Raw genomic sequence first — 25,557 nt, forward strand, 5'->3', positions numbered from 1 at the left:
GAGGTTATTCACCATTCAGATTAAAATGTTGATACATTATGAAATAGTTATGTACTGCATGGAGCATGGTGATTATACCCAGACATCGCAAAAAGAAGGCAAATCAGTTAAACTGCTTCTATAGCACAATACTCGAACCTAACAACTGTTGAACACTGCCTTCTTCATTTGTTAAGATTGGGGATCGCATTAGGAAGTTAAACCTGATAGTACTGGCCAGAAAATGACAGCAGCATATTTCTTTCTGCCAGCTGTCTGTGCCAGTAATCTGTGACTGACTTTCTGTAACATAGGACAATGTGTTATACTGCCTTTCTGATACCACTCGCTAAGGCATATTAAGCTGTCCTTCTGACAGTGCTCGCTAAGTGCTTTAAGGCTTTGAAAGCTGGCAAAACACTTGGCACTTTTTTTGGTCTTTTGTAACTAACAGTACATGGAACAGACACAGTTCCATGCACTACAAAGAATTATGACTGGGTCTCCAATCATAACCCATTATTATGCGTTCTCGATACAGATAGCAAGATTCACCTCTCAAGTGAATTTCTTGGCATTCATGTCTCAAACACATAATAAGCTGGTTATGATCAGTGAACCAGTCATAATCCACTATACCATGAATTCCACTCTGTTTCTCAATTTGTTAACTTTTAACATTAACCTTAGAAGTATTCTAAATAAAGTTCCTGACTTTCATGCTGCTATGTCACTGTACTCCCCTGACATTGCAACTATTACTGAAACTTGGCTAAAAAGCTACAACAAAAATGATGAAATCTTACCTCTAGGTTATAGTATCCACACTGCGGACAGAACACACAAACGTGGTGGAGGCATAGCAATCATCTATAAGAACAACCTTAATTTACAACTGTAAACTACCTCACCTCTAGCTTCTGAGTCTAAAATACTAATCTCACGTCTTCAACTTAACATGAAGTCCATCATCATTCATAGCAGCATATTTTCCCCCTGGAAACAATACTCTAATAATAGAAAACCTGCTTAACTGGGCCTCCACTACCTACAATCAGGAAATTGTATTCTTAGGTGATTTTATTCTGGACTGGTCCACATGCACATCTACAAATCCAACAAATCATATCAACCTCTTTTGTTTTCCCAACTTATTACTACACCTACAAGAATTGACAAACACAATAATAAACATTCCATACTTGATTGGATACTCTCCAATTGCCCTAACCTATGCTCTCAGTCTGGCTGTCTCCCTGATTCCTTTAGTGATCACACCCCCACCTATCTAATTAGGCACAAAGCTCACTCAATACACACCATTATTTACAAGTATATCTGTACCAAAACATATTTTTCTAAAGATATCTTCAGCTCCCTCTTAAAACATCACAATTGGTTTCCCTTAGAACAACTTCCCCTAGACGATGCTGTCATCTACTTTAACAACTCATTTCTAAATATTTTAAACTCACTAGCCCCTATAAAAAAAAAAGCATGTTGCAAATCCACACCAGCTCAATGGCTAACCAAAGACTCCACAAACATTATAAAATTAAGAGATAGGGCTTGGCTACACTATCAAACCCAAGCTTCCCTCCTCAACTACCGACAATTATGTAACTTAGCCAAAAATCTAGTTTGATCAGACAAAAAAATCCTACTACACCCTGCTTCAACGAAAACATAAAAATAACCCCCAGACGTTTTGGCAGTCCATTAAACTATTAAATCCAGTACAATCTATCATGCCTTTACCAGCCAACCTAAATCCCAATATAAGCATCTCTGCACACTTCAACTCTCATCTCATCAACTCCATCCTGTCATCAGTAAACAGCAGTACCCATATCCCTTTAACCTTACCCACAACTGCTCTCCATAAATCTGTAGCTTTCTCGTTTCAGCCCATTCAAACCACATACATCAAAAAACTCCTTCAACTGAAACCCGCCAGACTTCCAGTAGGTAAACTCCCAAGCAAATTTCTTAAACTAGCAGCTGACTCCATCTCGTACCCAGTTTCAGTACTTATTAATCGCTCCATTATTGAACAATATGTACCTATACAATGGAAAGTCTTCCATGTTATTCCTCTGCACAAGGGTGGCCAATCCATTGACTTATCTAACTACAGACCTGTTGTCATACTGTTGCATCTTAGCAAAATACTTGAAAAATGCATTCATACTCAAATACTGCCCTATCTTGTACAAAATAACGTTCTCTCCAAATCTCAACATGGCTTTAGACCAAAACATAGTACCACAACAGCCCTACTAAGTTTTACAAACACCATCTCCATTCACAGAAATTGTAACAACCTCGTCTCTTCAATTTTCTTGGACCTATCAAAAGCATTTCACACAGTGTCCCATCAAAAACTTCTTGAAGATTTATCATCTCTCACTACCATCCATGACCTCGTTTCATAGTTATCTATCTGACCACCAACAAGCAGTTATTTGGAAAGATGAGACCTCTACCCTTCTTTCTATTACTGTAGAAGTCCCACAAGGCTCTATTCTTGGGCCTCTGCTCTTCTCCATCTTTACAATCTTAGCATCCTCACATTCTATGATCATATAATATGCACATGATACCACTGTTATCTGGGGTCTATATTATCTTGCCAAAAGACGTGTTCAGCGAACATGTCTTCATCAGCAAATAAACAGTGAATAGTGAAATAAGAGAAAGGCCACGTCAACAACTTTTTTCCCCACTGTAGTGCGATCACGTATTTGGTATATTTAGTTGGGGGAGGTGGGGGGCACAGCCCCCCACTTTGTAGGGTTCGAAGGTTTCTGTGGTGTTTAGTAGGCCAAGTGCTTTTTTTTTAGCCTTTTGTTGATTTCAGCATTCGCTTTTTATTTGCCGATGAAGACATGTTTGCTGAACACATCTTTTGGAAGATAATGTACACTCATTATCTGTGCAGCCTCCTCCCTCACCCAACTTTTATCTAAAACTCAAACTGCCTTGTCTGACATTGAACTGTTCCTCAAAGAAAGGCATCTCATAATAAACCCTAACAAAACAAAGCTAATGATATTTTCCAGTAATAAATGCACAGTCCCTCTTTCTCCACTTCACATACTCTCCTCCAACAGCACTATAATTGAACCAGTTGACAGAGCAAAGTTACTCATGATAGACTGTGTCCTAAAATATGCTATAGCTCTTACTGTAAAAAAAAAAAAAAAAAAAAGGACATATCAAGCTTGGCTGCCTGGACATTCCTTGCCGCCTCAACTAGACAAGCCTTTAGCCAGAACACATCTTCTGTCCACTTTAACTTATGCCTCCCCCATTTATACCAATCTTAGAAAATCCGAACTGCCCAAGCTAGAGATAACCTACCATAAAATTGCTCGCTTTGCTGCTGGCCTCCAAAATAGAACCCACCACTGTACAGCCTTGACACAACTACAGTGGCTGGAGCTACCAAATCTTCTCACTCTTAACTCACAATTGCTCACAACATCTTACATCAACCAGAAGCTTGTCCAGCATTAATTAACCTAGTCCAGTCTTAGAATGCAACCCATTCCCTCTGCTCATCCAGCAAACTTCTTCTAAAACCTAAGAAATGCTTCAACTCTTTTGGTGACTCTTCAGTTGTAAATCAAGTTGCAAACATTTGGAACAGCATTCCCCAATGTATACTAAATACCCCTACTACCGCCAAATTCAAACTCCTTCTTGAAGAACATCTAACTATTACTGGCTTTGCTCCTGTATTTCTCCTGGATAACTTTATGTTTTTTCACTCTTCACTTTGCCTTCATTCAATCCTCCTATCAGATCTCCCCTTAACCTTTTCCCTACCCTCTTCACATTACTAACTGTTTCTAATTAATAAATAAAGAAGTTATTTACTCACCATAACTTTCCATCTGAGTAGTTGTACTTCATTTGTCTTCAACCTGTAGGTCATGGACCAATATCACATCCGACACGGCCGCATATCCAGCAGCTAAATCCGAGCTCCAAGCTCCTCCCCTTACCCATAATGCCCCCATCTCCTTTCTCCCTTCAGATAGAGTTCCCTGCCCAACAGATAACATATACCCAACCCAACATTCCTGAGCCAAAGCATGAAAGAGGATGCCCCTGAAATGTTCATCTTCCATAGGTATGGCCAGGACAATAGTGACAAGGTCAGGGTAAAAAGGGAGGGGGATGGTTGAAGACAAATGAAGTACAACTATTCAGATGGAACATTATGTTGAGTACATAACTTCTGTATCTGAAGTAGTTGACTTCATTTGATCTTCAACCTGTGAGTCAGAGTCCCCAGCTACTATACACCTGGGAGCCCCTCATGGAAGGATATTCTGGAGCACGGTGGAGCCAAAAGATGCCCTGTTCCTGGATATGATGTCCAATTTATAATGAGAAATGAATATAGGAAATGAGGACCAAGTGGCTGCAGAACAGATATCATCCAGTGACACCCTGGACCAAAAAGCTGCTGAAGTAGCCATAGATCTGGTAGAATGTGCTTTTACTTGACCTGGAGGGGAAATTCCCCTGACAGAGTACGCCTGAATAATGCACTGGGAAATCCAACGGGCAATCGTTATCTTGGAAATTGGTTTCTCTAAAAAGGATTTTGAGTAAGAAATGAACAGCTGGTCAGATTTACGAAAAGCTTTTGTCCTGTGCAAACAGAACCGTAATTGTCTATGCACATCAAGTAAATGTAATTTATATTCTCCCTTATTTTGAAAATTTGGAAAGAAGACTGGAAGATTGATGGTCTGATATTGGCTTCTGATGCTACCTTGGAAAGAAAGGAAGGATTACTACACAAAGACATTCTATCCTTATGAAAAGTCATATAAGGAACTTTGACTGACAATGCTTGAAGTTCTGACACTCTCCTAGTAGAAGTAATGGCAACTAAAAAGGCAGTCTTCCAAGATAGTTATTGCAAATCTACCGAAGCTGCACGTTCAAGAGGGGGCAACACTAAGGCCTGAAGCACTAATGTAAGATCCCACTGAGGCGTAAGATCCTTCACTTGGGGTCTCAGAAGAAATATACCCTTAAGGAAGGTCTTGCAGAGTTTAGAAGAGGCCAATGACATCATGTTTCCCCCCGCATGAAAATTGGAAACTGCATCCAGCTGGACTTTGACAGTGGAGGAACTGGCAACTTGCTGAAAAATCCCCTCCAAAAATTCCAATACCGCAGACACTGGAGCAGTAAAGGGGTCCAATGCACACTGCAAGGCCCATACAGAAAAACATTTCCACTTGCTACGGTACATCCTTCTGGTGGACGACTTGTGAGCCGCCACCAAAATTGTTTTAAAGGGAGAAGATAAACCAGGAGTCCTAACAATCATGGGAACTGGAGCACCCAAGATGTGAACTTCAGACTGTACAGGTCTGGGTGAGGAATCCCAGAGGGATGAGTAATGAGATCCTGAACCAGATCCAACATCCATTGTGGGACTACTAGATGAGACCATAGAGAGGGAAACCAGACTTGATGAGGCCAGAATGGGGCAATGAGGATCACAAAGCTACCCAGCCTGCAAGCTTTCTAAAGAAACTTTGATATCAAGAGCAGAGGGGGATTAGGCATAAAGATGACCGGAAGGCCAAGCATGAATCAGAGCATCTCTGGGGGCTTCCCCCTGAGGAGGGTTCAAAGTGAAGAACTTGCTGCATTTCATGTTGGAAGAAGAAAACAAACGTTGCTGGAAACTGCTGAAGTTAGAAAGGAATAAAAATGTATTGTTGCACAAACAGAAACAAAGTGTGAGCGCTTTCGGGTCGAATACCCTTCTTCAGACAACAAACTGCTCACAAACACATCAATTTAAAATACATTTCCACCAATAAAAACTTAATAAAAAACCCGCCTGTTTTTAAGGGCTGGCTTAAGGGGTATGACATCATTCAGCCCTGGATCTCTATGGGCTGTCAGTTCTAAGATCCATTTCGATTCAATCACCTCTGTCATTTGCTTGATGCCCCCCCCCTTCTATTAAGATTGACATTAACTATAACCCTGAACTTAAAACAATGTGTTGGGTTATCTTTCACATGCCTGAACAATTTCCTTAATTTAGTGACTTCTTCATCAAATTGTGTGTCAACCATGCTGATTCTCGATGTCCTGCTGTTCATGGGTGAGATTGTGGAACCTATCATACCCTCCTTTTTGAAAATAGGCCATGAGATCACTCTCGCATTTACTAATAAAAAGGTTAAGTGTTGGTAACAGCGGTGGAACAAAACTGCTCGGTTTATTACCGGCGCAGGTGAAGAAAAAGGGGTCTTGGAAGAGGTCGTTGAGCGACGACAGAGATTTAACCAAGAAGAGGAGGATTTTGGACTGACTCCTTTTTTGGACAATGGTATTGTTTTTAACTTATCTACTTATGTATTGAGTAGTGAACAATTGATAGTTCTGAACAAGGGAATGACTTTCGTACCGAGCAAGGCATGTGTATATAGTGACATTGTAATGGATTTAATGTTTTTTTGTCGTAACGTTGTGTTACGCAAGTTATTTGGGGATACAAGCCCTGGTAATATGAATCCACATAAACCGAGCAGTTTTGTTCCACCGCTGTTACCAGCACTTAACCTTTTTATTAGTAAATGCGAGAGTGATCTCATGGCCTATTTTCAAAAAGGAGGGTATGATAGGTTCCACAATCTCACCCATGAACAGAGACAAGCCTTAGAGGATCTCAGTAACAACTTAGATATAACGATCAAGATGGCAGATAAGGGTGGAGCAGTGGTCGTGCTTGATACCGCCTGGTACAACAGGAAAATGAAGGAGATGCTGTCAGAGGGTGATGTTTATACTCTCATAAATCCAGTTGAGGTAAAGCGAGTGATAGATAGGGTACATGGCCGCTTACACTGGTTACAGAATCACCTGTATATAATGCAGGAACTCCTAGATTTTCTCATGATCGACAAGCCTGTCACACCCATATTTAAGGCACTGCCCAAAATACATAAGTCTCGAGTTGACCCACCCCTAAGACCTATTGTATCAGGTAGAGGGTGGGTCACTGAGAATATTTCAATATGGTTGGAATTCACCCTCAGGCCGTTTGTAGATAAGATTGAGAACGTGTTAAAGGATACAGGTCACTTTCTTACCATCTTAGGTGAATTTAATAGACAAGGTTCCATGGGTAGATACTTGATGGTCACACTTGATGTCCATAGTTTATTTACTGTTATTGGCAATAACTATGGTGTATATGCTACTACGGAACTTTTGCGGACCATGGGGGTTACAAACATGAAATTAGATCTTATCAAAGAATTATTAATGTTAGTATTAGAAAACAATGTGTTTGTAGGGGCAGATTCTGTATATAGACAGGCACAGGGGGTAGCGATGGGCACCCCCTGTGCCAACACATACGCCAACCTGGTCCTTTCATACTGGGAGAAGGAACATGTTTTGGGGAACAATGAATGGAAGAGGTATATAGGCACATATCTGCGTTTTGTAGATGATATTTTTATTTTATGGAAGGGTGATGGTCAGTTGTTAATCCAATTTGTTGAATACCTCCATTCTACAACCTCTTTTTTAAGGTTTAGTGTTAATAGTTCATATGAATCTCTAGATTTTTTGGATGTGAGTATAAAACAAACAGAGGATGGTTTTATCTCACAATTATTTAGAAAGGAGTGTTGGAAGAATACGTTGCTATCATTTGATAGCATGCACCCCCGATTTACTTTCCCCAACATAGTGCAAGGACAGGTAAGCAGGACATCGAGAATCAGCATGGTTGACACACAATTTGATGAAGAAGTCACTAAATTAAGGAAATGTTTTCAGGATAGGGGATATAGAGAAGGTCCAGCAGTGGACAAAAGCAGGGCTCGGAGGTGTAATAAGTATAAACCATGGATCAATACAACTCGGGCTGAGTTGGAGAAAAAAGCTATTGGTAATGGTACACAGGTTAGACAAAAGATTATGCTGACCTATGGTAGTAATATTAGAGGGATTTGTGACATTATACACAATAACTGGAATATCATCACCAGTGATGTTGGTCTAAGGGATATAGTGGGTAACAACCCGCAGTTTGGTTATAGAAGAAATAGAAACCTTAAGGACATGCTATGTAAGGAAAGGTTGGTCAACAGTAACAAATGTATGCCCTATACAGTGGGCACTGTTCCTTGTGGTCAATGTAAGGCATGTAGCCATATTAATAAGGACATCACTTTTGAACACCCGGTGAATGGTAGGAGGATATTGTTAAAAGGGAGGGCAACATGCAGGACCACTGACGTGGTATACTTAGCTGATTGTATGTCCTGTCCCAGTTATTATGTTGGTAAGACCAACAATATGCTGAAGGTCAGAATTTTGCAACATTTATCATCTATCAGAAACTGTGATGAACATAATGCCTTGTTCAGGCATGTGAAAGATAACCCAACACATTGTTTTAAGTTCAGGGTTATAGTTAATGTCAGTCTTAATAGAAGGGGGGGGGGACATCAAGCAAATGACAGAGGTGACTGAATCGAAATGGATCTTAGAACTGACAGCCCATAGTGATCCAGGGCTGAATGATGTCATACCCCTTAAGCCAGCCCTTAAAAACAGGCGGGTTTTTTATTAAGTTTTTATTGGTGGAAATGTATTTTAAATTGATGTGTTTGTGAGCAGTTTGTTGTCTGAAGAAGGGTATTTGACCCGAAAGCGCTCACACTTTGTTTCTGTTTGTGCAACAATAAATTTTTATTCCTTTCTAACTTCAGCAGTTTCCAGCAACGTTTGTTTTTTCGTTGGACTATATCTTATTAACGGTTGCTGGGATTTGGCATAGCACGAACTTCTTCTTGGACATGTTGGAAGGAGATGTGAATAGATTGCAGCAAGGACGACCCCACTTTAGAAAGATCTGCTCTGCCAATGAAGGATTCAGAGACCACATGTAAGGCATCAGGATAGATCTACTGAGCCTGTCCGCTAGAATGTTGGACCACCCCGGAATGTGTGTTGCCACCAAAAAGGGGCTGGTGGAGATTGCCCATTCCCATACTCTCATGTCTTTGTGACAAAAGGGGAAAGATCTGGTTCTCCCCTGTTTGTTGCTGTACCAGACCATCAACATACTGTCTCTGTTTGGATAGCAATTGTCCCTAGAGGAAGATGGGCAAGAAGGGCCTTCAACGCCAAAAGTACCACCTTCATCTCCAGGACGTTGATATGCAAATTGGCCTCAGATGGGAACCACGTGCCTTGAGCAGTCCTTCCCAAGCAGTGCCACCCCACCCTAGCTGAGAGGCGTCTGTGGTCACCGTGGCCTTGGGAAAGGATGGAGGAAAGGGATGTCCCCTGACTACATCCTCGGAATGAATCCACCACCGAAGAGAGTCCCTGCTCACCCGGGAGATGTGTACAGGGTGAGACAATGGCAGATCTAATAGAGACCACTGAACGGCAAGAGTCCATTGAATAATCTGCATGTTTAGGCGCGCTAAGGATAGCAGGTTGATCATGGCCACCATAGACCTCAACACCCACAGAACTCTCTCTGCTGTCGAAGATTGGGCTAGAATGGCGTACAGAACGTGTAGCTTCAGGCTGTGTATCTTGTCTGGGGTGAGGAAAACTTAATCTGGATAGTGTCCAACTGAGCCCGAATAAAATCTAAGCCCTGGACAGGGGTTAGCGATGATTTGTTGAGATTGATGGTGATGCCCAAACTCCATGCTAGGTAGAGGAAGTAATCCCTAGCTTGGCAAAATTGATGCTCGGAATGGGCAGCGAAGAGCCAACTGTCCAGGTAACAGAAGACCTGAAGCCTCAGGTGAGCCGCTACTACTGCCATCACCTTGGTGAACACCCTGGGGGCTGTGGTGAGACCAAAGGGAAGGGCTCTGAACTGATAATGACTGTCTTCTACCCAAAAGTGAAGAAACCTCCAAGAGTGCCTGTCCATTTTGATATGGTAGTACACATCTTGGAAGTCGATCGAGCACATCCAGTCATTCGCTTGCAGGTAGGGTAGGATGGATTGAAGTGTGACCACCTGGAATTTCGCCTTGGCGATTGACAGGTTCAAGGTGGATAGATCCAAAATAGGTCTTAGGTCCCCTGTTTTCTTTGGCACTAAAAATAACCTGGAATAAATGCCTGATCCTGATTGGACAGGGAGGGGACAGGTTGGAAGACTCGTTTTACTAGCAGTTTTTTTATTTCTAGTGCTGCATGCTGCTTCCTCCCTTTGTGCAGGTGGAATGTCCTGGATGTGTTTGGGTGGATGGGCCAGTTCAGGAACGGGATTGAATACCCTCCGGATATGATCTCCAACACCCAGCGATCTGTTGTTATGGACTCCCATTCTGCTGGGTGTAGCTATAACCGACCCCCAACTGCTTCCAGAGAAGAGCAGTCAGGCAACCCTTCAGGGCTGCTGTGCGGGTCTGTCCAAGAACAATTCTCGAGACCCATAATTTCTTGGACCCCCTCTGCCTCTGGATCAGCATCTATCAAAACCCCCTCTGCCTCTAGGGGATGGTGAGTCCTGAGTGTCCCGGGAAAACACCTGAGACTTATGGAACCACATTTTCTTAGGCCCTTGCTGATTCCTAGAAAAGGATCTTTGAGGGGGAGAGAAGCAGATCCCGACGGCAGACAGTGTCTTCCCATCCTTCTCACTCTGGACTAAGGTCTTGCATACCGACTTCCTAAACAGGGAGGAACCATCATATAGAGCATTGGTGAATGACGCCTTGAAGGGTTCCAAAAAAAGACATAGCCGGAGTCAGGCGTGTCACCTAATGGCAACACCTGTGCCAGCTGCCCTAGTGGCTCCATCAGTAGCATGGGAGAAGAGATGCATGGAGGTGTTAGCGACAGATTTCAGAGTGGCCATATGGGTGGAAAACGTCTTCTTGTCTCGTGCTGACATGGACTCTGAGTCGACACAGCAATCTCCTTTAGTAGGTCTTGCTGCAGCCAAATCAAATGTGCCATGTAATTCAGCGCTCATACTGAGAAGGTGGCTGAAGCGTAGACCCACTTCCCGGATCGATCCAATGCCCTTGACTCTCGGTCAGGAGGATGGACCGAAGAGTTCTCCTGAGCAAGCTCTTTCTTGGTGGCAGCTGCCACCACCATAGCATCAACTGGGGACCCTTTGTTCCAACATGTCCTGTCTGAAGGGGGGCTAAATACTTTATCAGGGTGCTTAGGGATAGGCTCCACCGTATCTGGTTCCTTCCACGCTCGAGATGTTATTAGGTCCACTAAGGGACACCAAGGAAGTAGATGGGTCTGTGCCGAATGCTTCTAGGAAAACGGACTCATCCAAGGTCATAGGCTCCACCGTATCTGGTTCCTTCCACGCTCGAGATGTTATTAGGTCCACTAAGGGACACCCAGGAAGTAGATGGGTCTGTGCCGAATGCCTCTAGGAAAACGGACTCATCCAAGGTCGTTTTTGGGCAGACCAACCCCCCCACCCCGTGAAGGAGTTCCATGATGTCTCCAAAGGAGACATCCTCGGGAGTGTTTGGGGGGAACATTCCCCTTCCTCCAAATCAGTGTCCTCGGTGAGGGACTCCAGTGGGGAGTCCAAGTGCCTCCTCTTACACGTCCGTTTGCGATGGAGCTCCTCAGCGGGAATCTCTGGGGAGGACTCGCAAACATCCTGCTGCTCTCCCATGGGGGCTTCCTGAGGCAAAATGGGCACAGGCTGTCCCTGAGAAGGTAAGATGTTTGGGACTGTACCCAAAACAGAGGGAGTCAGGGCTGAGTCCGAGGAAGAGATGGTTAAGGGTCTCGGCAACACTGAGAGAACCCTCTCCAGCACATCAAAGGCTGAAGGAGAATAGACATCCTGAGAAGTCCCAGCCAGAGCCTTTCCCCTCTGACCCAACAGGGGAGTCAGAGCCGAGACTCCAGGAGCTGAGATACCGAGGGGAATACTGTGCTCCGATACACTGGGAGCCGACAGCACCCCGTCAGATCTAACCTTGAGGCTACAGCTCCTAGAGCTCGGATCCGACCCGCTTAAGGCAATGACTGGTGTTGAGATACAAGGTAACATCGGCGCCGACCCCTCGACCCCAGGAGTCCTCGGATCCAAGGGCTCCAAAACTGAAGGCTGGATCGGAAAAGGAATGATCAGAGTAAAGAATCGCTGCAAGCTCCCCCCTCTAGAGAGAGAGAGGGCTGGCAAGACCCGCATCTGATTTTGGGTGCGGATAAACTTCCGCATAATCTTATCCATCTCCGCTTCACTGAGGCTCTGGGTGGAGTGGGAGGATGAAGCTACTGATACCCGTTTGGAGTGCCGGTGGGGGAGAAGCCTGTATGGGCGACCAGATCTGGGATTCCTCCTGCTCCAAGGAGAATATGAGATGGAGCCAGGGAAAACCAGGTTTGGTCCCAGACCTAACCTTCGGCGGCAGGCTGGCCGAAGCCAAGCAGTCGGGAGACTGCTTCTTCAGCCTGTCTTTCTTGGACTTCTCTCCTTCCCTGGATGTCTTGGCAGGAGTATGAGTCCCAGAGACTGGGGAAGAGGTAGAAGCTGCTGCTGCTACACCTGAAGTGGGAGGCATAGGAGCTACAGTCCCCGAACAGGGAAGTAGGCTCTTGAGAACAAGTTTATCCCTCCTGTCCTTCAGTGCCCTGGGGTTAAGCCAGGAACAGATAAGACAGAAGGTTTGTAGGTGGGCCACCCCCAAACACACCATGGACAGGGTGTGACCATCGGCCGGGGAGAGCTTATGGCCACACTCTGTGCACTTTCTGAAACCTAGTTTAGGGGTTTCAGCCATATCCCGAAACAGGTCCAGAACACACACACACTCGCACCAAAAAGGAATGGGATAGACAAAAAGAGAGAAAAGATTTATTTATTTATTTTTTTAATTCTGACAACTGCACGGGGAGGATAGAAAGTAAAGCTAAAAGAAAAGTTAAAAAGAAAGAGAAAAATCACAAAAATGCACTCACAAAACTCAATGACTAGCCAAGAACTTGGACCACGATGCTTGCTTTTCTAGCAGCAAATGAGATCTGTAGGGAGGAAGGAGACGGGGACATTATTGGTACGGGGAGGAGCTTGGAGCTCAGATTAGATGCTGGACATGCGGCTGTGTCGGATTTGATATGGATCCATGACCCACAGGTTGAAGATCAAATGAAGTCAACTACTTTAAATCTCTTCTTACCCTTCCCACTTTCCTTTCCACTTTTTTACACTGTCGAGGCATATAGCATGTATCTGCCAAAAAGTCTTGTTGTATTATTAATCTCTATATACTTTGGGATTGCATTATTTTTTTTGTTAATTCTGTTAATAATGTTAATTCCTTTTATCATATATACACTGTTTATTCTGTATACTGCTATTTTCTGTTTTTGTATTTTATATACTTGGCATTTCTTTTGCTTGGGGCTTTCCCCCTGGATCCACGACCCGGTCTGGTCTGAGGGCATCAAAACAGAACCAGTTAGGGACGAGTTGAAGAGAGTACCTTCCTTGGATCTGACGCCAAAACTTTCAGGGATCTTGTATCTTGGGACTCCGAAACCAAAGGTTAGATCGGAGAAGGACATAGAATGGGCTTAGCAGGGACACTCACAGATCCATGAGGAGATGGAGCTAACAAATCCCCCATCTGGATTTGAGCCCTGAGAAATGTTTCCATCTCCCTGTCCATGTCTGCCTTGTCAAACTCCTTGAAGACCTGGAAGACACTGTAGACGCTACCCTGGAGTGTTTTCTAGGTGTTTGGAAAAGTTGCGAGGATAGGGCCGGAGATATGGGTTTGAGGGTGTACTCCAGCGACCAACTCCTACCTGTTGGATCTGAAGGCTTGGGACCTGAGGAGGAGATGGAAGGCAAATGACAGCTCACAATAGGAGCCATGCATGTCTGATCTGAGGAGGACTGTGGATCCGAGGGAGGCCCAAAAGACTACGGATCCGAAGAGGTCGGATCAGAAACCTTCCTAAATTTTTCTGATGGCTCCAAAGAAGTCCTTGGAGACTTCAGGAGGGCTCACTTCCTGGATTCTGAGGAAACTTGTGTAGCTTTAGAGAGGGTTTGAGCCCCACAAGAAGCTGGAAGTAAGCCCTTTAAAATTTATTTATTATACCTATCAGAGAGAGCCCTGGAGTTAAAAGTGGCACAAATATCACAAGAAGATTTGAGATGGTCAGCCCCCAGGCAGTAAACACACTTCTTGTGGGTATCAGAATTAGGTATTTTATGCCCACAAGAACGGCATTTTTTGAATTGGTTGATTTCTCAGACATAGTTGCATTCCCAATTAAAATGCTGCATCGGTTTTTGAATAGTATTCTAAAAGTAAAGTTCACCCAGATGAGATGGTGCAGGGGAAAGTCCAAAAGGCAAAGTAGTACCACAAAGTACAGAATCTCAAAAAACCTTGCCGTCTGGGTAGATAAGGTTATGGAGACTGGCATCCTTGAAGTCCAAGGTAACCATCAGAGCTACAGGAAAGATCAAAAGGAAAAGAGATGGAGTGTTAACATCTTCAGTTGTGGGACATTTAACTATGTATTCATACTGGATAAATCCAGAATTTGTCTCAAAAGTCGCTTCTTTTTCTGATACAAGAAAACACGGTGAATAGAATACATTTCCCTTATAATGGTGAGGGATGCGTTCTCAGACATGGGTGGAGCAATGTTGTTGGTTTTAGGGTACTTGAGGAATTCCAGATGGTTTGGTGGAATTCCAGTGAAGTTTGCACCTGATTTTTATGATGACCAAAACCTAAGCATCTGATGCTACTATTCTCTAAAGTTGAAGGCAAAGAGAAAATGTCTGAGAGACTGGAAAGGGGGGAGACAGAACTTGGAAGCTTTGTCTGAGAAGGCTCCTTTGGACCCTTTAATCAAACTTCGGCTTTAATTTCCATTTTTCGGAAGATTTTTTTTTTACCTTTCTGCGGACAGCACAGGAGCATACTAGACAAGTGATTACTAGGACCATAAGATGCCTAGCCATATACACCTTTAAGCAGACCCTTTTCAAGCACTTAATAGTGCTTACCTCCCAAGAAGGTTTTTGCAGAAAAATGAACTTGACTTAGAGGATTAACTACTCTGAAACTTTGGGATGGGTAAAAAAAAAGCTGCTTGAAATTGTGCTTTATCCTTCCCTTTCCTCTAAGTTCTTAAATATTTTAGAACAACAACAACCAAACAAGTTGTCCTTATCTAAAGGAGCATCCACAAGTTTAGCCTTGGCATCTTTAGGGAAAGACTGAAGGCAAATCCAGGAATATCTACTTAATGCTCTATGCCCTACAGGAAGACACAGTAAGCAACATAGCCACAACATGATTGAATGTATTGCCACCTTTGTGGCAGAACTGATAATGTTTTTCAAGGAAGTTTTAGACAAAGTATGATAAGCCTGCCATTAATTTTGGCATACTGTCAAACATAGATAACATACATTTAATAATATGCATTTGGTAGTTAACAGAATGGAAAGCCAAGGTTGCAGAAGTACATACCTTCATTCCATAACTCTATAATCCTACTACCATTGTCATTTGGCACAACATTGGAAGAGGGAAGACATTTAGAAGCTTTATCTGATTACTAAAATTACAGCTGGGTCAGAAGAATTCTTGTATAAACACTTTTGGATATAAGGAACTTTATAATACCTGTCTGGATTTTTAGGCACAGGAAGCTGAGATTCTGGAGCCAAACAAGCAGGCAAAAAAGGTATCTTCCAAAGCATCTAAGACAGGGGAATGCCAGAGGGTTTTTGGTATACACATGGGAAGAGGTTTGTAGTTATCCCTTTCATGACTCAAACTTGCTTGCATTCCCAATTAAAATGCTGCACTGGTTTTTGAATAGTACCCTAAAAGTAAAGTTCATCCAGATGAGAGTCTCAAAACAGAGGACTTTATAAAAAGTCCTTGTAAAAAGTTAAACCACTCCTACTGAGGGTCCATAAGGGAAGGGGTAACAGGACGTAAGGTACGTTTTCTTTTCTTTTCTTTGGAGCATCCAAACAAATAATGTACAGTGGGGAGTGAACCCAGACATCCCTCCAAGAGGGTCCCCTTATATGTCTTCCCTAACTAGAATCTGAGGAATACCTCCAGGTACAAAAGAACCAGCTTCAACTTTCCCTTCACTGCTTTCTTGGGTGCATGATTGGTTGAAAGGGACATGCACATTGCCTGCACCTTTGTCAGCCTCCAAAGGGGTTGACCGCGATTCAGAAAGTCTTGCTTTACAGACTAGCAGCAAGACAGTTCTGAGGATTTTCATGGTAATATGTCCCTTATGTACCGGCACACAGTCACGTGCATAGGGAATGGTAGCTAAGCCTTTGTAGACTGGCCAGATGTACGGTATCCTTGGCAGTATACATCCCATGAGTCAGCATTACTGGAACAGTTATCTAATAATACACATTTTCAGTTACATTTGCTGGAGCAAAGTTAGCACTACATCTGCCTGCAAGTAATTCAGTGTGGGTAATGGCATTTAAGATTAGTTCAGAACACTGCCAGATAATTTCTCAATTCCCTAACATAATTAAAGGATGATTTGCAGTTATCCTTGGCTGCTGATGTTAGTTTTAATTTATTTAGCTTTGACCTTCCTGATGATCACTTGTGGTTCTTTGTTGACCTTTTTGTTGCAGTCTTTAATGTGGATAGCCTTCTACCGGTTGAAGGATGTCAAATGTCTTTTTTTCCTCATTTTATTCAAGAGCTTATTTATCCTGATAGATCATCAAGGTTGTTGATTTTTAAATTTCCCATTATATATATTTTTTTTTCATGAGGACTACCAGATCTATACATTTATGGAAGTGGAAGCAAAAGTCACTTACATAAATGGCAGCTGAATTTGCATGGGGTTGGCATACCTGCAATTAAACTTAAAACAGCTCATCACAGAATTTAAATATGTTTGTATGTTTAAAGTCCTTAAATTCAGAACTGTTTATACAGGTGAAGTTTGCAAGGTTAAAGGTTACTAATGTATGGCCTTACCTGACCACAGAAGGTGAGATAAACTTTCTTACTCCTTATGACCTGGCTAACCATTTGTTCTGTGTAATTAACATTTATTAGGTCCACAAATCTTTGTACATACTCCGCTTCTGAGATCTAGGTACACCAGTTAATTAAAGGATAAATGAATTCTCCCAACACAAAAGTATGCTTATTTAAGTGTATTTTAGAGAGTACCTTTAGGGATCTCTTGCAACATTCTGAGGACATAGAAGATGTTCCACACCAGGGTGTAAACTGAAAATTTGTCTTGTTAAAAGCAAGTTGGAGTTCAATAAATTTAGTCTGTGGATCCAGGTGAATATACCTACAGATTATATGATCTCTGACAAACATGGAAATGTCTTGGCAGTTATCCTCAGGTATGAATGCAATGTAAGCACTAAAACCATACAAGGACGGAGTGTCATCTTTGCAGCGAAACCAAGTTGCAATAGTAGTGTCTCAAGGTCACACAATCAAGAATTTTGGCATTGAGAAGAGCAACCTTGATACGATCAGAATTATAATCTGCTGTAACGGTGTCTGATATGTTGGGATGTCAAGTAAATTTGCTGCAGCTGGACTTGGTCATAGAAGGAATTATGAGGCAGCGCGGCTTGGACCAGTAAGTGGAAGTGAAGGATTAAGACTGCAAATCACCCCTTGCAAAGCAAATTGGCCTGTCGTTCATCTCAATCAAGGATGACACATACCAGACCCCCACCCCCAATAGCACCAACAGCTTAGCCAATTGTTGAAGTCATTCAACTTATATTTGCACTTGGGCATCATAACAGGTGAAGGTAGGATTCCAATCAGGATCAGAGTTCTGCCTGCATTTAACAAATCTATGGTAAGATCCCATGTCTTTTTCAATGCCCCTCTGGGCTGTGAAACCGCAAGGCATTCACACCCACATTGGAGTGCCACTAGATGGCATTCATATTTGCCTGGTATATGGGACTGAAAAGCCTGCATGACATCACAGATTCTGGAGCTAGAGAGACAAATAACTGTCACCTTGTGCAGCCTCATGATCATAAAGTTGTTGTGCCTAACAAGGGAGTCACCAACCACTAAAATATTTCACTTTTTACTCCCTAAATTTGTGGCAATGTAAGGTTTACAGTCCTCAGACTGGTGACTCACTGATGTGGGAGTTTGGTGATTTGGTGACACTGCTTTTATGCTGAAACTTGGCCTTTTTAATCCAAGTAGGCTTAAGAAGTAACTTTTTGGCAGCCAGAGCATAAGCTAGTTTGGTGAGATTGTGAGCAGGTGTGGATGGTGCAGTCTGGTGTTCAAAGGACATCTTTCTAAGTAAGAGTGTTATCTCTGTGCTGTCAAGATACTTGTATATCTCATGGATTTTGTCATATATATGTCAAGTAATAACTCACTGTCTGTAAGCATTAAGCAGTTTTTCTGAACTGCCTTAATAAACTGCAAGGCTGTTTACAGAAGTGGCACAAGTTCATTTGCCTCCCATGTTGTCCAAGAAAGTATTTTTTATGAGTGATAAATGTCTTGAGCTGGTATTTGGCTGATTAGTCAACCGGTGCACAGACTTCAGAATAAGAGGGTACAGTAATGATTGTAATAATACCAGCTCAGCAGCAAACCGCATGACACAGCTCACAGCTCATGGACAAGTTGAACATAGACTGAGGACAATTATATGACAGGCAGATTATATAGGAGCAGACAGAGTTAATTCTAATGACTTACGACTGGAGCACACTGTGCCCTACTGATGCACGGTGCATAACTAAGTGCAGCTCAGCAAAACAGAGTACAAGGGCATGCAAGGCAAGGCAATGCAATTTAAACAAAGCACAAAAAATTTTACACAGCCAATCAGTTTAGCTTCCTTTACTTCTTGGGTTAATTATAACTCCGAGAACACAAGCAAGTTACTTCCTATAGCAAAGCAAACTCTCAGAGCAAAAAGCAGATTTTCCCCAGTGCAAGTTAAGCAAAACACAGTTATAAGAAGTAGTTTAAGATTAAGTAACAAAAATGAAACAAATAATGTAATTTCCCAAATTTTAGAGACTTGTTTATGAAAACATGACTTGCAGCTGAATTCTACTACTATGCAGGATAGAGTATATCATCATGACTATTTGTTTATAACATTTGCCAAATCTAGGTTCTCTTGTTTATGTTACATTAAATTGTTTCATGCAATTTAAGAACAGTACATGTAGGAAGCTCTCATCCTTTATAAAGCAGCTATACTAGAAATTATTTGGAAAAGCATTTTTGAAGGTTATGAGAAAAATCACTCAAAGTTATTAGCAAAAGTACAGAGTTCTTTGAAGAATTCATAGTAGAATTTGAGGTCTATCAGTCACAGATTCATAGTAAAAGCAATATATACAATGTACAGTGAAGACAGACACTAAGAAAATAAAAGGAAAATATCTAAGAGGAAGACAGAATGCCAAGTCCATATTTATTACCTACAAAAAAGGAGCATTCTCACAGCAAATAAATTTTAAGTACATGCATTGGCCAATATGTATGTATATATGTATAGTGATATAGTAAGCAGCTTACACCTACGAAATGAAAAAAGAGGTCAGAATATCATGCTTCTTTAGTTTTTATTTACATTTATTAATTAGGGTAGAGCACTGACCTAAAAGTACCAATTTCAGACTCAACCCGGGTATGCAAAGAAAGAAACAAACAAAAATAAATAAATAAATAAATAAACAACAGTCATGTATTGTGTAACAGAATAGGTAAATTTATGCAAGATGAAATTACACATTAAAACAAATGCTTTTATATTAATGAAATTTGCTATGACATGCCAGTCTAGGGAATATCAGGTACATTGTGAAATGTTAATATTGTTTTTGCTTGCTAATTAGCATCAGCAGTAAAAGTCTTTTCAGTTCTTTAACATGCTATCCTTGGCATTCCTATAACTAGCTTAGAAACTAACACTAGTGGAAACACCTTTAAAAGGCACACACCCATTGTCATGCTCCTGATGCACAGCTGACATCGTTATAGTAATGTTAAAACATCATCACTGCTCCCATGTGCACTAGTGGGCTGGGTTGACAGCCAATACAGGTCAATCAATGTCCACAACATTGCAGTACACCACACCTTTCTGATGTCATTCCGAGAGCAAACAATCCAACTGAGATGAAAAAATAACCAGTGGTGTACATGAATGAATAAGCAGCTCAACAAATTATTCAGTAGGTCTCTGAAATTCACTGCTGTATTCTGTTTCAGAAACAATGGTCCTAGCTGAAAACAACCATCATTTCAATGTAACACAGTGCAGCGAGTCCTCCCTAACCTGGGACTACACAACTGAAAAATGTAAAATATAGCCCTGCCATACACAGTAAGCATAACCTCCACTGAACAACTGTCAATACACAGGAGACAGATGTGTTGACATGAAGTCCACAATGCTCAACAGGCAAATAAGAGTGTTACAGTACTACTTTGCTATACACCTGCCTTAGCATATCTTACTGTACAATGTACACTACATACTGAACAGGGTAGGGCTCCAAATGGAGAGATGATAAAAATCAGCAAGCAAAGGAGACCCAAACGTAATTAAAGTTTTGAAACATGAGGAGAATAAGGTTTACTATCAAATTGTCGATCCCGTTTTGTGCGGACGCGACAACGCGACGCTGAACTGCGAACTACACACTACACACCGCCCAGTGCGAACGCGGCAAAAAAATCATCCCCCCCCATGGTAGCATGGTGGAGGTGTTGCGCGCCGGCAATGTCGATCGCATGTCGGTCGTCGCTGTTTCGCCGGTTATTTTCCGTTTTTCTGCTTCGTTCGCAAATGGTTCAGCCGCGTCGCGCCGCGTCGAGAGTTTTCGCGCCACATTTAATATACCGGAGAATAAGTCTAAGATGACTCTCCTGCTTAGTTTAGCAGAAGCAACAGATTGTCTATGAATGATTTAGCACCCGGTTCCCCAACAACATGTGGTGTACTGCTGGAGAGAGGCGGCCCCCTTCAGTCGGTGCTCTGACCCAATGACGACTGGCACTCCTTGCCGACCCTGTGGCTGGCTATCTCTGGCCAACTAGAGATCTGCAGTGCTGCAGTATTGTTACATTAAAGTGGGATTCTGACTTACAGGCGTTCAGCCATAATCCCACAGACAGTAGCTTTGCACCACTGGCTCCTCAGCCAAGCACATACACCAAATGTCTGAACCTGCAGTTCCTCTCATACTGAGCAGGACTGCTACTGAAACAATACATCATCAGTAGGGTAAAACCAACCTGTTTCACAATGGTCTAATCCCAGCACACATTCCCTATTAGTGTGTGAACAATCCAACGCTTGGTGAATTCTGCTTCACAATGATAGTAAGAGCCAACATCCAAGGATCAAAAAGTGACATTGCTATGAACGCTTGGCCATCACAAGCCAGTTATCCCTGTGGTAACTTTTCTGACACCTCCTGCTTAAAACCCTAAAAGCCAGGAGGATCGTGAGCACCCCCCCCCTCCCTTCATGGTCTGTATTCAGGATGGCTCCCTGTTGTAGAAGGAAGCAGTAGTCAACAAAAATTACAAAAAGAGCCACAAAGACAACAGACTGGACTAATGAAGATAAGAAATAAATCATGTATTGTTATTATGCAAGAAGCCCAGAATTTCCATACAGAAGATAAACAAAACGATTAAGAGATAAATTAGAGGAAAGAAAATACTTCCACAAGAAAAATTGTCAGAAGCATCAAATAAAAATGTGTGTTCATTAATAAAAAAGATTTCTGAAAAACATTATATAGCCCAAGAAACCTTGGCCCATCTGGAAAAAGAAGTGACAGAGGAAGTGTGAAAATATAAGCAACAAAATCTAGAGACTTTTGAAAAGTACAGAAAAGACATATGGACAGGGAAATAAAGGGAGATCTGATATCATGCAATATTTATGCAAAGGAGAAAACCAAATTAATCAACATAAAAAAGGCAGCCCAAAGGTATTTGATGAGAAATACAGGCAAAGCCATCCAGATATAGAAAATTTCACAATAATAAAAAAAAATTAAGATCACAAAGAAGGAACGTAGAAAGATTAGTTGCGTAAAATCTTACCATAACCATAGCTGTCCTAGTCTTCCATGTTGCAGTATTCTCACTGTGTGATCCTCCACCTCAGGCAACCCGAACATCCGGCTCCTTTGCAAAAGCTTAAGCCTGGTTGCTGTCAGGTATGTGGGACGTCACACACAGGGCCATAAACCCTGGGCCTTAAATGTGACATCTGCATGCACAGACCTCAGAACTGACTGCAGTTGGACAACAGCCTAAGGAATCCAAGAATGATGCTATCTAGACAGGGTAAATGTGATAAAGGGGATAAGGTGAGGGGGAGGAATACTACAACATGGAAGAGAAGGACATCTATGGTTATGGAAAGACTTTACACAACTAATCTATGTCCTTCTATTCTCATGTTGCAGTACTCTCATTGTGGGAGCATGCCAAAGCTCAAGATGAGGAAAGGGTGGAGAAAGAAGTTGCAGTTTCCAGGAAACCATGGAGGATTGCCCTTGTAAATCCTGCCCTGGATCTGGAGACACAGTCAATTTTGTAATGTTTGGTAAAGGTATGCACAGAGGATCATGTGGCTGCCTCTAGAATGGTGGCTGCATCCAGGCCTTTGAGGAAGGCTCCAGAAGAGGCCACCACACTTGTAAAATGCGCATTAACATTGTAGGGTAAGTCTTTGCCATGGTAAGAGTAGAAGAAGGAAATAGTTCTTCGTATCCAGAAAGATATAGTTTGTCTGAATACAGCCTTTCTCAGGGCTCTGGAGTGGAAGGACAAAGAGCTGACTGGATCTTCTAATAGCTTTGGTCTTGTCCAGGTAGAATCTTAATTGTCTGTGGACATCAAGGTAGTGGAGTACTCTCTCTCTCTCTGCCATTCTGGGGAGAGGGGAAGAAGATGGGTAAATGAATAGACTGATTGAGGGACAGCTCACTGTCCACTTTGGGCATGAAAGAGGGTCTGGTGCGAAGGGTCACCATATCTTTGTGGAAGATTGTGTAGGGTGGGGATCCTATGAGTGCTTGTAGTTCAGAGACCCTTCTGGCTGAAGTAAGGGCTACTAATAGGACAGTCGTCCAGGTGCACATCTGCAGAGAAGCAGAGCTTGCTAGCTGAAAGGGGGCAATGTTACGTTTCTCCAGTATACAGTTCAAGTCCCAAGGGGGGTAGGTTTCCTTGGGTGTCTGACAAGGAGAACCCCTTTCAGGAATAGTTTCACTTGCAGCCTGGAAAGAAGAGGTAATCCATAAGTAAGCAGGCTGAAATGGCAGCTAAGTGGACTTTCACTGAAGAGTATGAAATTTCTGATTTTAGTACCTCAACACATAGGCTAGGACTAGTGGAACATCCAATTGGAAGCGGTCCCTTTGCCTTTGGTGACACCAGTTGGAGAACCTTTTTCATTTTGAAACATAGGATCTCCTGGTAGTGGATCTCCTGGCCTCCTGCAGGATGGACAGCACATCCTCTGAGTACCAGTGTCTGAAGGGGATCAGGAGTTTATCACCCACAGGATTAAGCAGAGCATTTCCAGGTGTGGGTGAATGAGAGATCCCTTCTGTTGTATGAGCAGGTCCACCTTGTGAGGCAACTTGTAGTGATTGTCCTTGGCAAGGGAAAGAAAAAGTGGGAACTAATGTTGCCTTGGCCAATAGGGAGTCACCAGCAAGATTTTCAGCTTGTCCTTCTGGATTTTTAGAATGACTTTCTGAATGAGTTGGAAAGGAAGGACAGCATAAAGGAATAGTCCCTTCCATGAAATTGAGTAGGCATCCACTCTCCAGACTAGTTGGGAGGGGTTCCTGGAGCAGAAGAGCTGCAATTGTCTGTTCTGGGGGAAGGCAGACAGATCTATCCGTGGTGTGCTCCACTGGTGGACAATATCTAAGAACACATCTCTGTGCAACATCCACTCATGATGCTGAGAGAATGATCTGCTGAGGGCATCTGCCTGATGGTTGCCCTGGGATGGAATGTAGACCACCTGCAGTGTGATATTGTACTGACTGGCTAGCTCCCATGCCTGCACTGCAAGCCTGCAGACTAGATAGGACCTGGTTCCCCTTGTTTGTTGATGTACCACATCACAGTTGTAATGTCCGTGAAGATTTGGAGGGGGCCTGCCTTCATTAGAGGAAGGAAGGTCTGCAGGGCTAGAAGGAAAGCAGTCATCTCCCTTACATTGAAATGTTTTTTTCTGAAGGGAGGGCTCCCATTGAGCTTGCATTCTGAGGCCATTCATAGTGGCTCCCCACCATAGATCTGAACCATCTGTGTGCATACATTGCACTGGTTTGGTGGGTTGCAGAGGTAGGCTTGGATTCTGCTTTACTTGTTGGATCCACCACCTCAATTCTATCTTCAGGAAGGGTACCTGAAAGTCCAGGGGGTGTTTGTGTTGTGACCAGACATTTTTCAGGTACCACTGGAACTTTCTCATGTGCAGTCTGGCTAGGGGTAGCATAGGGAGTGTAGCTGCCATGAGGCCTAGAAGACGAAGGAACTGCCTGGACGAAATGTGGCTGCCCAGGAGTAGCTCGTGGAAGTAGTTGACTAGGGAGTACACTTTGTCCTGAGGAAGGAAAGCCTTCATCAAATCTGTTCTTATCCTGCAGCTCAGGAAGGTTTTGTCTTGGGCTGGGGCAAGGGAGGATTTTGTCAGGTTGAGGATGAACCCCAAGTTCTGAAGTAGGGATATAGTGAATATTAAGTGGTTCCTGAGAATAATTCCCTCTTCTGCTAGAATGAGGAGGTCGTCCAGGTAGGGGTAAATTTGTATACCTTTTGTTCTACAGTAGGCTACTGTTGGGGCTAGACACTCTGTAAAGACCCATGGTGCAGTAGATAAACCAAAGGGCAAAGCAGTAAACTGAAAGCGTGAAGAGGGTCCAGCAAAATGCAAAAACTTTCTGTAGTTTGGATGAATGGGTATGTGGAGGTATGCCTCCTTCAGGTCAAAAGTGGTTATGTACGTCTTGGGTAGCAATAGTGGAAGAAGGGTTTGAAGGGATAATATTCTGAATGAATGGGCCTTTAGAAAGGGGTTTAGTGAGGACAAATCCAGGATGGCCTCTAAGGGCCATCCTTTTTTGGTACTAGAAAGATTCTGGAGTAGAACCCCTGGCCATTCTTGGCCTGAGGGGACCTTTTCTATGGTCCCTTGTGCGAGAAGATCTTGGATTACCTGGGGAATTAGATGCAGCTGCTTTTTGGGCGGGAAGGGAATGCCTTACAATAGGGGCTTCTCCTGCCAGGTCTTAAAGTACCCTTTTTCCACTACTGCTAATACCCAGCAGTCCAAGGTGACTTTTCTGCCAATGGGTAGACAGTGAGAGAGGCAAAAGGAGAGAGGAAAGTGACTTAGGCAGTCACGCATTGTTGTTTCTACCTGGAAAGGGCTGCCTGGGGGTAGGCTGAGGAGGGGGCTGCCCATGGGAAAGGTGCCTTTCTAGACCTAGAGGAGGGGGAGGAGGCT

General features: G+C 42.9%; 1 protein-coding gene across 1 annotated transcript in view; it reads right to left on the reverse strand.

The window, feature by feature from the left end:
* Positions 1 to 25,557, reverse strand: part of INO80 (INO80 complex ATPase subunit) — a 2,478,170-nt gene that overhangs the window by 1,307,775 nt on the left and 1,144,838 nt on the right. The gene's annotated exons all lie outside the window — the stretch shown is intronic.

Source organism: Protopterus annectens, chromosome 6.part0 (assembly GCF_019279795.1).
Source record: "Protopterus annectens isolate FY-2018-M chromosome 6.part0, PAN1.0, whole genome shotgun sequence".
Taxonomy (NCBI): Eukaryota; Metazoa; Chordata; order Ceratodontiformes; family Protopteridae; genus Protopterus; species Protopterus annectens.